The 12630-nt window shown below is 37.8% G+C and overlaps 1 pseudogene; it reads right to left on the reverse strand.

Moving 5' to 3' along the window:
• Positions 1–1077: 1077 nt before the first annotated feature.
• Positions 1078–5081, reverse strand: LOC114023052 (annotated as a pseudogene).
• Between the last annotated feature and the right edge of the window lie 7549 nt (positions 5082–12630).

A 12630-nucleotide genomic window follows, 5' to 3' on the forward strand; every position in this document is an offset into this window, starting at 1 on the left:
ATCTTCATCATTACCTCCATGAACAATCTTTTGTAGCAAAGAAGAACTAAGTAAAAATACCCAATATAGAGTGATCCCATTTGACAATATATACAGCAATGCACTACAGTAGTTAGTTCCCACTTTTTTGGTGAGAGTTATAAGTCATTTTGTGGTTTTTGGAATCTATTGGTTTTTCAATTACTCAGAATTGAAGATTCTGATCTTATCTTACATCATTCAAGTCATTGTGTATATTGTTCTTCTGGGTCTGAATACTTCACTTTCATCTTAAAAATCACCTCATGTTTCCCTTAATTCTTCATTTTCATCATTCCTTACTGCACAATTGTAGTGTGTCATCTTCATTTATTAATTCATCAGTCAATAGGCAATTGTTGATTACCTACTATGTGTCAAACATAGCCATTTCCCAATCACTGGACATGCCCTTTGTTTCCAGTTCTTTGCTAACACACACACACAGACACACACACACACACACACACACACACACACACACACACACAGCAGCAGTGAATATCTTGGTATATATTGGACCTCTGTGTCTGTCCTTGATTTTCTTGGGGAATATGTCCCATAGTGGAGTCACTGGCTCAAACTACATGAGCAATTACATAACTTTTTTCCTGTACATCCAAATTGCTAGAGAATGGTCAGAACACTTCACAGTTCTACCAGCAGGGTATTTGTATCTCTATCAGTCTCTCTAACATTGAGGGTTCCTATTTTTTGTTGTCTGTCAATTTGCAGGGTTCAAAGTGAAAATCAGAATTTTTATATTATATATATATAATATATATATATATATATATTCAATGATCCATACACATGGACATCATTTCTATTATTAATTGTAATTCAGAGCATGTCTTCGTGGATCATTTATAATTTGAAGGCTTTTTTTTTTTGAAAATTTTATGTATCCCCTTTAGTCACTTATCTTTTTCAGAATGGTTCTTCGTCTTACATATTTGTGTTAATTCCCCATGAATCTTAGATATCAGACCTTCTTCCCTAATTTGATGTTTATTTTTTTCTCTATTAGGTTTATTTTATTTCTTTTGAGTAGTTAGATCACAGACAGTTTGGCTTTTTAAGGCCTAGTTGCATATATCCCATGTTCCTTTTGTTTTCCCATCTCTTCTTCACTTCAAACTTCTATACAAGTTTCTTCTTTTTTTTTTGAGCCTCTTATGAAGTTTCAGCATCTTTTTTTTTGAGCCTCCTATGAAGTTTCAGCATATTTTTTTCACATTTACAAAGTTGCAACAAGCAATAACTTTGGCAATTTTTTACACCAAGTTCACAATCACCTAACCTATTACTTGGTTCTTTATCCTTCTCAATATTCCCTTCAGCACAGACTTATTTATGCTGGTTTCAAGGGATGACCTCAGAAGAGCTCTGCTTCTTATGAGAATTTCATGCTTATCATTTATTCTAAAATACTGAGTAAGCTCCTTCCACTGGGCTTCATTTGAAGATTGCTGACTGTCAGATTCTTCTTTATTCTTCAATTTACCTTTTCTGGGACTTTTTTTTACTCCCCTTGCTTGTAGAAATTGTTAAAGAGTTCAGTTCACAATGCTTTTTATGTAATTTTTTGAAACTTACTCCAAATATTTACAGGTATGCTAGATGGATATTATTTATCAGCATTTTCTGCATTTGCCTTTGTTCCATTTTTTAGATCCATCAATATGAAAACCAAATAGGTCACCTTCTTCAATCACATTATCTCCTTTATCTTCCTTTGAATTAAGTTCTAAGATTTTCAATGTTGTCACATCCTTAGAATTCAACTCAGTATTACTGATATTTCACATCTTCCTTTAGATTCCATTTTTGTAAACTAAGTGGAACATAAAGGTTGTGAGTTGACAACTAATACCCAATTTAAATCTGTAACAATAAAAACCAACTAGCTTATGTGCATCTATGGTCATTTTGAAATGTCAGCTACAGTTATTATACATTTATCAGTTATATATAATGCAACTATTATTTCCACTTGAGACTTAATGTGTCTGCATTGCTTTTATTCACACAAAAGGTTTTTTTTTTAAATTTTTTACAATTGGAAATTTTCTTTTTAGGGTTTTGTGGTCAACTCTTCCCCTTAGTTAAGAATTTTTCCCTGAGGCATAGTTATAAAAGGTATTTCCTTCCATTCTTATCTAATTTGTTTTTAAACAAAATGAGTTTTTACGTTCAGTTTACATATCCATTTGGAACTTAATTTAGTTCTTGCTATATGATTTTAATTGTCTTTTATGACAGCTGCTTGCATCCCACCTCCTATCTATGTAGCCTTGGGTAAATCATTTAACCTCCTGAATCTCTGTTTTCTCCTTTATAATAGAGAAGGTTGGACTAGAGGGTCTGTTTACTTCCTACTAGCTCTATAGCTACCATTCTATGATCTCCTGTATCCATTTTATGCTGGTATGTCAGAATACTTCTGCATCAGTTTTGCCATCTTTTTCTGACTCAGTGGCAAGAATAAAGCCATGGATTTGGACATTAATATAATATCACGTTGTTGAGGCTTAGAAGTTTAGGGGTGCTGGGCCCCCAAAATCACGACACATGGGTTTTGCCTGAATGAATTCAACCCACACCTTCTTTCACCCAAAGACAAGGTTTATTAAAGTCGTATTGACTAGACTCTTAAGGAATCTAAACATTTGTGTCTAGCTGACTTGAGGAAGACTCAGCCCCTAAATGGCGGCCAGGATGGATCTTATATAAGAAAGACTGTGGGAGGGATCTCAGAGTGGCCAAGTAGTTTGGGGTAATTGGAGGAGGGGTCTAGGAGAAGGAGTATCTGGATGGCAGTAGCCAGTAAGCTGGAGTGACTGGAGGAGGGGTTTAGAAAGAATCTTGATGGGAGTGACTAGGAGGTTGAATGGGATCTAGATAGGATCAAGGATGGGGAAAGTAGCCAGGGGCCCTGGGGAGGTAACAGACAATAGGGAGATGGGTTAAATTAAGGGTAACAAAGAACTGGGAAAGGCCAGTTGATTGGATTATAGCCTCAGGCAACCACTAGAGACTTCCCTTGACCAAGTAAGAGAGTTCAAGGAAAGTTCAAGGAGGGGGTTTCTTAGGGCTTGTCTTGGGCCTGTACCCCATCATTCTCCTCTCAAACAAAGGGGACCCTATTTCTTTTGGGGTGAGGGGCAAAGGTCTCAGCTTAGGCCTGTACCCTATCAATGTGTCATAACTATTTCTGCTTTTGTCCTATCTTTATCCAATATAGTAATATAATAGTAATTTCAATGAGGGTAAAGATTAGTTCTTATCTAAAATTTGTTATCTCCTCCAATGCCTAGCTGAGTGCTGTTCACACAGTAGGTACTTAATGTTTGTAGAAAGAAAGGAAAAGAAGAAGGAACAAAAGAAAAAGAAAGAAGGGAGGGATGGAGGAAAGAAAGTAGAAAATGAAAGAAGGAAGAAAAAGAAAGAATGAAGAAAAGCTGAAAAAAAGAAGGAAAGAAATAAAAGAAAAGGGAGAGAGAGAAGAAGAAGAACAGGAAAGGAAAAAGAAGAGAGGAAAGAAAGAAAGGAAGGAAGGAAGGAAGGAAAGAAAGAAAGATAGAAAATAAGAAAGAAAGAGAATTGGGAAAGTAGGAGATAGATACTAGAGAAACAGAGAATGTTATAAAGATTAGACAATTAGCTAAAACAGGAGGTCAAGTCCAGGTATTTGAAGAAGCATCATGCAGATACTATAAGTCTAGGCAGGGAAGAGGTCAGCTAAACTAAGGAGAAACAAACAGTTAATATAAACCTGGAAAGGTAGCACCCAGGATCTGAGGGAGTTATGCTTAGATATTGGCCCTAGCTGGCAATGTTGCTGAACTTTTATCCCAGAGCATACATTGTATGTTCTCTGACCCCTTTCATACTGCCTCCTGGGTGTGGGGTGCCCCTGGACCTATAAGATGCTTATCACTGCCCAAATGAGGTTGGAGGACTAAAGGACTACTCCTGATTAAGAAAAGGGCAGTGATATTTAGATGATTTCACGATTATCCAGGCACATGGCAACATTAAACACATGGTCGATCATACACAATCATTTATATTTAGCTCTGAAACAGGTTTTTGCTTTTACATTTACATATAGGTGCATCTGATCTCAGCATAAAACAGGTATTTAAAACAAAACAATGCGCTCACAGGATGAAGACCTGATTTAGAAAAATCAAGAAAGTTGTTTGATTTCTCCATTCCATACAACATTCCCCTTCCTTCTCCTCCCAACTCCTCTTTCCTCCCTGCAGCTAGGGATGACCATATCTTCTCTTAGACTGGTGAAAAGCACTAACCTGAGAAAAGCTATTCTCTTTGTCTATTATTTTTTTAACTTGCTATTTTAGGAAATTTTATCTCCCCTGTGCAAGGGAGGTAATTAAGTGTTTTGGTTTCAAAGGAAGGATAGAGAGTATGCTAACGCCAACAAAGCAAATGAGCAATAAGCAAAGGAGTTAATATTAGAGAGAAATTGAAAGGACATTGTGCTCAGAATAAGCTGTAATGCAAAAACCTAGCTAATAATAACTGAGTAGATCACATACTGATGGGGTATGGGCCCATCATACAGTTTCAGAAGCTGAGACCTTTGCCCCTTTCGCCAAAAGGAATTTGGTTCCCATTTGTCTGCGGGCCCCAGAAAACCCTTAAACTTTGTTTACTCTGGTCTCTGGTTCCTTATAGACTCCCCTTATCTCCCTTTGAAAGCCCTAGTCCCACCTTCTGATCCTTTCAAACTTCTACCTTCCAGTTCCCTTCATTATCTATTCCCATTGTCCATTCAATCTCTCAGACCTTCCAATGGAAATTCTCATCTAGACCCTTTTCCCAGCCCCTGGCTACCCAAAGTTACTTTAGTGTATATAAGACCCACCCTGGCCCCCATTCAAAGGCTGAGACTCTCTCATGCCCACTCGTCCCTATGGGCATTACTAATGTTCAGATTCCTTAAGAGTCTGGCCTATATATTTTATCTCTAACAAACTTTTTCTCTGGTTGGAAGAAGATTTGAGTTGAATTCATTCAGGAAGGGACCGCATCGTGATCTCGGGGTCCCAGCACCCCCAAACCTCTAGACTTCTTCAATACCACAGCCCAATACTAAATTGTGTTCACAACTCCACAGTGAGGAAGAACTATTTAGAATTAGATTAATTAGGGAAGAGGAAAGGGATAAGCATTTAGATAGCACCTATTACATGCCAAGTGTTTTATAAATATTATCTCACTTGATCCTCACAACAAACTCTTCGAAGATGATGCTATTATCATTCCCATTTTATAGTTGAGGAAACTGAGGTTAACAGAAATTAAGAGGCTTGCCCAGGGTCAAACAACTAGTAAGTGTCTAAGGCTAGATTTGAACTCAGGTATTACTACCTCCAGGCCCAGTGCTCTATTCGCTGGGTTACTTAGTCAGAGGCCTTATTTATAATCATTCCATCTATGAACAAAGCTTTATTAGATGTGAACTCTGTGCCAGGTATCATGCTAAGCTCTCAGGATACAAAGAAAGGCAAAAATTGTCCCTGCCCCCACATGACATAAATAAATACATATGAGATAAGCTGGGACTTACCAGGTAGTTTCAGGTTTCTGAAGACCTTTATATTTGTTATCTCATTTGGCCCTCAAAACAAATCTGGAAAGTAAATGCTATGACATACTTTACTAAAGAAATTGAGGCTGAGAGAAGTTAATTGACTTGACCAGGGTCACAAAGCTAATAAATGTATGAGGCAAGATTTGAACTTGAGACTTCCTAACTCCAAGTTCAGCAATCTATCCACTGCTAATAATTTTAGAGGGGAAGACATTAATAGCTGGGGCCTTGGAAAGGATTCCTACAGAGAATGTATTTTGAGCTCAGTTTTGAAAGAAGTCAGGGATTCTAAGAGACAAAGGTGAGGCAGGAGAATATTTCAGGAATGGGAGACAGGAGATACAATGATATATGCTGTGGATAAAAATGACAATTTGGCAACTGATTTGATATATGGGATGATTGAAAGTGATTAGATAGGCATAGCATTGAGGTTTTAACCCTGGGTCACTGGAAGGAGGTTTGTTCCCTCAACAGAAATAGAGAAGTTATATAGAGGAATGGGTTTTGGGGAAAATTATAATGAGTTGTATTTTGAATACATTGGATCTGAGATACGTATGGGACATCGAGCTTGAATTTTTCAATAGATAGTTGTTGGAGGACTAGAGCTCAGGACTCAATATATAGATCTGAGAGTCATTTGCATAGAGATGATAATTGAATCCATGGAAGCAGATGAGATCACCAAGTGAGATAGTGTAAAGGAGAAAAAGAGGAGCAAAGGCTTGGGGCCCAGCCAAAGTGAGTCTGGCCTATATGTAAATCCAGCTAAAGAGACTGAGAAGGAATATTTAGACAGGTAGAGGGAGAATCCAGAGAAGAAAGAGTCATGAAAACTTAGATAGAAGATAGTGTCCTGGAGGATAATATCACTGTCAATTCAAGAAGGACAAAGACTGAGAATGTCAATAGGTTTTGAAATGTAAAGATCTTGGTAACTTTGGAGAGAACGGAAAAGTTTAATAATGATGTCAGAAGCAGAATTGCAGAGGATTTAGTGAGAGATGAAGTAGACACCGCAAGGGTAGATTGTTTTTTCAAGGAGTTAAACAGACAAAGAAGGAGAGATATAGGATGCTACCTAGCTAGAAAGCACGAAAGATCCTGTGGGGTTAGTTTTGTTTTCTTTTTTAAGGATGGATATGAACATGTTTACAGGCAGCAGGAAAGGAGCAAGTGGGTATGGAGAGGAGATTGATGATGATGATGATTATAATGGGGAAGGAAGAGGAGGAAGAAGAAGAGGAGGAGAGGAGAGAGAAAGAGAGAAGATGATAGTGGGGGCAATCTATTGGAGATATAAGCGAATAAGAACATGGGTATATGCAGGGGTGTGTTGGCAAGTGTTTTACAAAAGGCTCTGAAAAAAAGGTATACTCAATACACTTACAAATTTAATGAAGATTATCAACATTTTCTCCACTACTTCCTTTAATCTATACAACCAACAAAACAATAAATCATTTCCTTATTTGTAATGTTTGCTGACTTCTGAGGTGTAAATGTTCACAGTATAAATTTAATAGTCAACTTTCACAAATCATGTTTGAGCTGGCTTTGGCACACTCTTAGCTACCTGTAAAGGACTTGGCAAGGAGAAAAGCTACCTCTTCATCACAGATTGGAGTGAAGTGGGGGATGGAAGGGAAGGGTATGATTGGGATATGAGATAAATAAAGAAGAGAAGATAAAACTATTGGTACATGGCCTCAGTTTCTTTTCCAGAGATTGTCAGTTATTTGGGTACAGTGACAGGGTATTACAGTAGGTTTGAGGAAATGAGAGGTTTGAAACAGCTGCTGTGTTTAGTGGCAGAGAATATTTATTAGGAAGAAGTAAACAAATTGCTTTGTTGCAAAGAAGGCTCACTTGAGATTAGATAACAAATTTTAAGTGGACTTGTTTAGTAGAGTTTAATGATTTTTTTCCCAGCTCTGATTAGCACCGTGTGAGTAGGGATGATGGAGGAAAGATGGTCGAAGTAAGCAGGGTTGGTGTTTGGCAAGTTATGTTGGGTAGTAAGACAAGGGAGGATGGGAAATTAGGAAGATAAGACAATGTAGCCAGAGCAGGGATGATGGCCTAGGAAAGTACTAAGGGGGAGGATAAGGGTTCTGTCTTGGACCCTCTTTTCTTCTCCCTCTCCATGACTTTACTTGGTGATCTCATCAGATTTAATTCTCATCTCTATGCTGACAATTCTCAAATCTACCTTTCCTGCCCCCGCTTCTTTACTGACCCTCAATCTTGTATATCCAACTGCCTTTCAGACATTTTGAATTGGATGACCAGGAGATACTTAAATTAGACATGTCTAAAATGGAATTCATCATTTTCTCCCTTGCCTCTCCCCCATTCCCTGTTACTGTAGAAGGCAACACAATCTTCTCAATTTCCCAGGATTGTAACCTAGGAGTTATTCTTGACTCTTCACTATCTCTTATTCTCTATAGTCAATCTGGAGCCAAGGTTTATCACTTTTACCTTTGCAACATTTCTTTCTCTTTTTTTTTGGTGAGGCTATCAGGGTTAAGTGACTTGCCCAGGGTCACACAGCTAGTAAGTGTCAAGCATCTGAGGTCTGATTTGAACTCAGGTCCTTCTGACTCCAAGGCTGGAGCTCTATCCATTACGCCACCTCGCTGCCTCTGCAACATTTCTTGAATACCTTGTTTCTCCTCTCTCTCTGCTACTCCTCCAGTCCAGACATTCATCATCTCACTCACAACTAGATTGTTGTAATAGCATGATGGTGGATCATCTCAAGTCTCTCTCCACTCAAATCCATCTTCCATTCAGCCACCAAAATGATTTTTCCTAAAGCTTGGGACTGACCATGTCACTCTTCTACTAATAAATTCCAGTTCCTCCTTATCACCTCCTGGATCAAATATAAAATCCTCTGCTTGTCATTCAAAGCCCTTCATAACCTAGCCCCCTCCTACTTTTCCAGTCTTCTTAAACCTTATTGCCCAACACGTACTCTTTAATCCAGTGACACTGGCTTTCTGACTGCTCTGTGAAGAAGACACTTCATCTCAGCTCCAGGAATTTTCTCTGGATGGCCTCCATGGCTAGAACACTATCCCTCCTCAACTCTGCCTACTGCCTTCTCTGGCATCTTTTAGTCCCAACTAAACTCCTGTTTTTTACAGGAAGCCTTTCCCATTCCCTCTTAATTCTAGTACATCCCTTTGTTAATGAATACTTATTTGTATATATTTGTTTGCATGTTGTCTTCCCCATTAGATTTTTAGTTCCTTGAGGGTAAGAACTGTCATTTGCCTCTTTGTCTCCTCATTGCTTAGCACAATACCTGGCTCACAGTAGGTGCTTAATAAATGCTTATTTATTGGTTAACTGGTTAATATTCAAGGTCATGATGAGGATAAAAAATAAGTTTAGGAGTAGTAAGATTTAGGGAGAGATGGAATGATAAAAGGTTATGATTAGATGGAATAATTTCTTTTAATATTAAATTAATTAAGTAAAATAATTTATTGATTTTTTAATAATCCCCAGATTCCCTCTGTATCCCTCTTTTATCCCCTCCCTGAGAACTATCCCTTATGACATAGAGAATATAAAGAAAGAGAAAAAATAGGAATAATAAAAAAATCAATAAAATTAAACAACACATTTAAAAATATATTATATACATTATTTTGTGCCTATAGACATAACTCTCTTCAAAGAAACAGGGGGAAGTATATTCTCATATATCTTATTTGGGGCCAAGTTTGTTCTCAGTGATTTTACAACATTTTTTTGCTTGTTTTGTGGTTATTATTCTTTCCATTTTCATTATTTTCATTGTGTGTATACTATATATAATTATATATTACACACACACATATATGCATGTGCATGTGCGTGTGTGTGTGTGTGTGTGTGTGTGTGTGAGTCTTTCCTGGCTGTTTCCTATACTCTCCATCAATTCATGTAAATCTTTCATTGCTCTCTATATGCATTGTGCTCATCATTATTATTTTTTTTTACAGCATCATAATATTATACAGTCCACAATTTGTTTATCATTATTTAATTGAGGGGCTGGATAAAGAAATTTTAAAGCTCTTGAATGTGGAAGCAGGACACTTGCAGGTGAAGGCCAGTTCAAGCTTGTGAATATTTCAGTGTATAGCTGATGAGAGTGTTGAAAAGAAGGTCATGGGAGCTGGTAAATTAAGGACCTGGGAAGTTAGAGTATTTAAGGGATCATCAACATGTATGTTGAAGTCCCTTAGTATAAGGGCAGGCACTGAGTTTGATCAGGAAATGGTAAGCCAGGCACAGAACACATTGAGAAGGGAGAAAGAATATCATGAGGGTTGATAGGAACCACCAGGTTCTATTTTTGGTGATAAATCTGAATAGAGTGATCTACAAAAGAAAAGAGGTTTCTGGTGATGGGTAGTCAAGGGAGAGTTTGACAGTAGAAATGGGTTGAGTATTCAAACTCTTTTACCAGGACAAGTGTGTCAAAGGGAATAAGAGAAGTGAAACCAATATTGAAAAAGATGTCCATAGATTTAGTGTTATGTGGGGAGAGTCCAAGTTTCATTGAGTTCCAGAAGATGGGAGGAGCCAAGAAAGCAAGAGGTCTAAAATGAAAGGAAGCGTGCTAATTATGGAATAAGAATTCTAGGGGGTAGAGTGGAAAAGTTGGGCAGAGTTGGAACATTGGGATAGAGTTGACATAGATGGGAATGAGTAGTTATATGGGTTTAGGAAAAGAGGTTTGTTTTCATCAGGCAGGTGTTCAGTATCACTAGACTGGGGAAGAGCAAGAGGGGTGGGGATATTCTAACCATCGGAAAATGAGTACAAAGAAAGTATTAATGGATGGGAAGAATTCTGATGATGAAGGAGAGTGATTGAAATGTTCCAGGTCTCCTCGGGGACTAGATCTTAGAAGTCTTAGCACAGCTATCCACCTTCTTGGCAGAAGGTATTCCTGTGTCCTATGACATCTGTAAGCCTGGCCTGGCAGCAAGCAACAAGCAACGAGCAATTCTTGGCAATACGTTTAATCATTTGTTTAAGGGAAATGCTGTAGGAATATCATTACAACAGTAGGACCTCTGCCCTTTTTTCATCTAGGACCAGAGTGAATTTGTGGGCTTCTGATAGTTGCAATTACATCCCACCCCTAGCCATAGGCCCAGGATCTCGGAATGCCAGGAAAAAATTATGTAATGTGCTAGAGGGTAAACGTGGTAAATACAACCTTGTTTAAGATCTGACTCACTTTGGTGTCTACTCTGTAGGGCCATTGCTTAAACTACCTGACTCCTGGATCCTAAAGTCTATTCCTATCTTAACCCCTGAGACCTGCTTATTCATTTCCCTCCTGTTTCCTTTCTAGTTCTTATATGTGCAGCTTGCTTTTCATATTAGGAAAACATAGACTACCTATATTGGTCCTTATGGCTTCTAAAGTTTCATTGTCCTTCAGAAACTCTAGGCTGCTGGAACAGTGAATAACCTTGCTGCCTGCCCATCAATCTCTCAGCCTCTATCCCCACTTGGTTGGCTCTGTCCCAATGCTGTCCATACCCTTGCATGTTAGTTGCCTGGTCTTTTAGAAATCCATCTGTGACTGTGAATTAATGAGAATGTGTTTGAGTTTCTCATACTTTGTTATCACCAGCAGGGATTCAAAATCAGTCCAACTTTACTGACAAAGATATCTGGTGCTTTATTACTTTTTCTTCCCTGCCAGGGACATCAGAAGCTGTGCAGCCATTAGCTAGAACATCCTCTAGTGAAAACAAGCAAAACAAGTCCCACACATGAGGAAAGAATTAGAATTGTTGCCTGGAGGGACCCTAAAGATAATCTTGTCCAACACTCTCATTTTACAAAAGAAAATTGTGGACCAGAGAGGTATATTGACTTGCCCAATGTAACATGGGTAATAAATAGCATAGCCTCTATCGCTAGCTGTGATGCTTTTCCCACTATACCACACTGAACACATCATTTTTTAGAATAATAAACAGAATCACACAGATGTTCAAATTTTGAAATAACGGATAGCCTACTGATTATAGACATCAGTGTCAATCCCAAGTGACTTACCTAACACTATTTGGTATGTCATTGAAAGAGGCAGGTTTTGTACTCAACTATTTATTTGATTATGAGAAAGAACTGCAAATCCATAAAATGAGGGAGAATATGTCAAACCATGTTATCTATTAATTATCCATTATTTTTCTTAGATGAGATAATATCTGTAAAACACTGAGCACTGTACCTGGCATACAGTAGGTACTTAAAAATGCTTATTCCATCTATTCCATTTCATGTATTTGAAGTGGTGGGAGAACTCATTAGATAAATGCCAATAGACTGCTTTAAGCTCCCAGACAAAGTTCTTTTGTTACAAATATAAGAGAGGATTATTGATCTGAACATTAAGCTAGACACATAGGTGGTGCGGTGCACTGGGCAGGAAGGTCTAAATTCAAATCTGGCCTCAAACTCTTACTAGTTGTGTGACCTTGGGCAAGTCACTTAACTTCTGTCTGCCTCAGTTTCCTCAACTATAAAATGGGGATAATAATGCCACCTACCTCTTATGGTTATTGTGTTCAAATAAGATCATATTTATAAAATGTTTTAGCACAGCGTATAGAACATAAGTACTGTGTAAATGTTAGTTATTGTTGTTATTATTATCTTATGTTTATTAGGTCTTTGATTTTCAATTTTCCTGTTTTTAATGTCAACATTCAACTTTATATTTAAATGTAATAAAAGTTTCCATTTATATTTTAATTCTGAGAAAACTATATATTGCTAAACTGAAAACTGAAAGTACCCATGATTTCGTCACACACTAATCTTCATGTCATTGTGTGCCTGTTCTACATCCTGACCAAGAAATGGGAAGACTTTCAAATATTCATCACGTTCTGGCACAAATCAACATTTTGAGTCAGTAAATTTTCTACTGATGTTCATCCAGAAGCCCC

This window comes from Vombatus ursinus, unplaced genomic scaffold (assembly GCF_900497805.2).
Source record: "Vombatus ursinus unplaced genomic scaffold, bare-nosed wombat genome assembly UNPS02014816.1, whole genome shotgun sequence".
Classification (NCBI taxonomy): domain Eukaryota; kingdom Metazoa; phylum Chordata; class Mammalia; order Diprotodontia; family Vombatidae; genus Vombatus; species Vombatus ursinus.